Source organism: Theropithecus gelada, chromosome 20 (genome assembly GCF_003255815.1).
Source record: "Theropithecus gelada isolate Dixy chromosome 20, Tgel_1.0, whole genome shotgun sequence".
In the NCBI taxonomy this organism is placed as follows: domain Eukaryota; kingdom Metazoa; phylum Chordata; class Mammalia; order Primates; family Cercopithecidae; genus Theropithecus; species Theropithecus gelada.
Genome location: NC_037688.1, coordinates 3,064,372 through 3,068,353, shown reverse-complemented (window position 1 = coordinate 3,068,353; position 3,982 = coordinate 3,064,372). Strand labels below are relative to the sequence as shown.

Here is a 3,982-nt window from a genome sequence, read left to right as displayed (position 1 = left end):
CACACAGGGATAAACCATTCATTTGATTCAGTAGTTTTGAACCACTGTTTTTGTCCAATCAGTGAATGGACATTTGGGCGCTCATTGAGGCCAATGGCAAAAAAGCAAATATCCAGAGATAAAAACTAGAGGTAAGATCTCTGAGAAACCACTTTGTGATTTGTGCATTCATCTCACAGAGTTAAACATTTCTTTTCTTTCAGCAGTTTGGAAACACTGTTTTTGTAGAATCTGGGAAGGGATATTACAGAGTGCATTGAGGCCTATGGTGAAAAAGAAAATATCTTAATGTAAAAACTAGAAAGAAGCTTTCTGAGAAACTACTTTGATATGCATGCATAAGTCTCACAGAGTTAAACATTTCTTTCAATCAGCAGTTTGGAAACACTGTTTTTGTCCGTTTGCAGAATGGACATTTGGGAGCTCATTGGGGCCAACAGCAAAAAATTGACTGTCCCAGGTTAAAGACCAGAAGGAAGCTTGTTGAGAAACTGCTTTGTAATGTGTACATTCAACTTGCAAAATTACATATTTATTTTCTTTCAACAGTAAGGAAAGACTGTTTTCTTCCATTCTACTAATGGACATTTGGGAGGTCATTGAGGCCTAAGGCAAAAAAAACCCCTCAAATATCCCAGGATAATCACTGGAAGGAAGATATCTGAGAAACTGCTTTGTGATGTTTGCAGTCATCTCACAGAGTTAAACCTTTCTTTTCATTCAACTGTTTGGTAACATGGTTTTTGTAGAATCTGCCAAGGGGTATTTGGGAGTGCATTGAGGCCCATGGTGAAAAAGAAAATATCTTCAGATGACAACTAGAAAGAAGCTTTCTGAGAAACTGCTTTGTGATGTGTGTCTTCATCTCAAAGAGTTAAACATTCTTTTGATTCAGCCATTTGAAAACACTGCTTTTGTACATTCTGTGATTGGACATTTGGGAGCTCATTGCAGCCAGTGGTGAAAAATCAAAAGTACTGAAATAAAAACTAGAAGAAAGATATCTGAGAAACCAGTTTGTGATGTGTGCATTCATCTCGCAGAGGTAAACCTTTATTTTCATTCTGCAGTTTGTAAACTCTGTTTTTTAGAATCTGCAGAGGGATATTTGGGAGTGCATTGAGGTCTATGGCGAAAAAGAAAATATCTTCAGATAAAAACTAGAAAGAAGCTTTCTGAGAAACTGCTTTGCTATGTGTGCATTCATCTCACAGAGTTAAACAACTTTTATGATTCAGCGGTTTGGAAACACTGTTTTTGTCCATTCTGCAAGTGGACATTTTGGAGCTCATTGAGGCCAATGGTGAAAAATCGAACGTCCCAAGATAAAAACTAAGAGGACAGTATCTGAGAAACTGCTTTGTGATGCGTGCGTTCATCTCACAGAGTTAAACCTTTCTTTTGATTGAGCAGTTTGGAAACACTGTTTGTGTTGATTCTGCAAATGGACGTTTGGGAGCTTATTGTGGTCTATGGTGAGAAAGGAATATCCCATTGTAAAAACTAGAAGGAAGCTATTGAGAAACCACTTTCTGATGTGTACATTCATCTCGAATAGCTAAACCTTTCTTTGGTTCAGCAGCTTGGAAACAATGTTTTTGTCAATTCTGTGAATGGACATTTGGGAGCTCATTGAGGCCAAAGGCAAAAATGTGAATATTTGCAGATAAAAACTAAGTGAAAGCTATCTGAGAAACTGCTTTGTGATGTGTGCATTTATCTTGTCGAGTTAAACATTTCTTCTTATTCAGCAGTTCCTAAACACTCTTTTTGTCCATTCCACGAGTGGATATTTTGGAGCTCGTTGAGGCCAATGGTGAAAAATCGAATGTCCCAGGATAAAAACTAAGAGGAAGCTAATTGGGAAACCACTTTGGGAGGGTTACATTCATCTCACAGAGTTAAAACTGACTTTTCATTCAGCAATCTGGAAACAGTGTTTTTGTAGAAACTGTGAAGGGATATTTCGGAGTGCATTGTGGCCTATAGTGAAAAATAAAATACCTTCAGATAAAAAGTAGAAAGAAGCTTTCTGTGAAACTGCTTTGTGATGTGTGCACTCATTTCCCAGAGATAAACCTTTCTGCTGTTTCAGCAGTTTGGAAATACTGTATTTGTCCATTCTGCTAATGGACATTTGGGAGCTCATTGAGGCAAAGGTGAAAAAGTGAATATCCCAGGATAAAAACTAGAAGGTGGCTCTCTGAGAAACCACTTTGTGATGTGCCCATTAATCTCACAGTGATAATCCTTTCCTTTGAATCAGCAGTTTGGAAGCACTGTTTTTGTCCATTTGGTGAATGGACTTTTGGGAGCTCATTGAGGCCAAAGGCAAAACAGCGAACATTCCAGTATGAAAACTAGAAGGAAGCTATCTGAGAAACCAGTTTGTGATTTGTTCGTTCAGCTTGAGGAGTTAAATCCTTCTTTTCATTCAGCAGTTTGGAAACACTCTTTTTGTAGAATATGCAAATGGACATTGGGGAGCTCATTGAGGCCTATGGTGAAAAAGAAATTATCTTCAGATTAAACTAGAAAGAAACGCTCTGAGAGACTGCATTGTGATGTGTGCATTCATCTCACAGAGTTAAACCTTTCTTTTGATTCCACAGTTTGGAAACACTGTTTTTTTCCATTCTGCAAATGAACATTTGGGATCTCTTTGAGGTCAGTGGTGAAAAAACTAATGTCGGAATAAAAACTAAGAGGACTCTATCTGGGAAACCGCTTTGTGATGTGTGGATTCATCTTGTACAGTTAAACCTTTCTTTTCATTCAGCAGTTTGGAAACACTCTTTTTTGCATTCTGTGAATGGACATTTGGGAGGTCATTGAGGCCAATGGTGAAAAAGTGAATATCCCAGGAAAAAAAATCTAGAAGGAAGCTATCTCAGAAACTGCTATGTGATGTGTGCATTCAGTTCAAGGAGTTAAATCTTTCTTTTCGTTTGGCAGTTTGGAAGCATTATTTTTGTAGAATCTGAGAAAGGATATTAGGGAGCTCACTGAGGAATATGGTGAAAAAGATATCTTCATGTATAAACTAGAAAGAACTGTCTGAGAAACTGCTTTGTGATGTGTGCATTGATCTCACAGAGTTAAACTTTTCTTTGATTCGGCAGTGTGAAACACTCTTTTTGTCCATTCTGCGGATTGACATTTTGCATCTCTGTGGCCAATGGCAAATGGGTGAGTAACTCAGGATAAAAACTAGAAAAAAGGTATCTGAGAAACAACATTGTGATATGTTCATTCATCTAGCAGAGTTAAAACTTACCTATCATTCAGCAGTTTGGAAAGATTGCTTTTGAAGAATCTGTGAAGGGATATTTTGGAGCATGTTGAGGCCTATGGTGAAAAAGAAAATATCTTCAGATAAAAACTAGAAATAAGCTTTTTAGAAACTGTTTTGTGGTGCTTGCTTTGGCAGCACATATACTAAAAATTGGAATGATACAGAGAAGTTTAGCATGGCACCTGCGCAAGGATGACACGCAAATTCGTGAAGCATTCCATATTTTTAAGACCAAATCTACGTCTGATTGGGGTGCCTGAAAGTGAGGGGGAAAATGGAACCAACTTGGAAAACACTCTTCAGGATATCATCCAGGAGAACTTCCCCAACCTAGTAGGGCAGGCCAACATTCAAATCCAGGAAATACAGAGAACGCCACAAAGATACTCCTCGAGAAGAGCATCTCCAAGATACATAATTCCCAGATTCACCAAAGTTGAAATGAAGGAAAAAATCTTAAGGGCAGCCAGAGAGAAAGGTCGGGTTACCCACAAAGGGAAGCCCATCAGACTCACAGCAGATCTCTCAGCAGAAACTTTACAAGCCAGAAGAGAGTGGGGGCCAATATTCAACATTCTTAAAGAAAAGAATTTTCAACCCAGAATTTCATATCCAGCCAAACTAAGTTTCATAAGTGAAGGAGAAATAAAATCCTTTACAGATAAGCAAATGCTTAGACATTTTGTC

At 38.1% G+C, this 3,982-nt stretch overlaps 1 non-coding gene across 1 annotated transcript; it reads left to right on the top strand.

The window, feature by feature from the left end:
• The first annotated feature begins 3,414 nt into the window (after window positions 1-3,414).
• Window positions 3,415-3,522, top strand: LOC112614921. Its single transcript, XR_003117217.1, has one exon. It is a non-coding gene; the product is annotated as a U6 spliceosomal RNA (small nuclear RNA).
• Window positions 3,523-3,982: the final 460 nt, after the last annotated feature.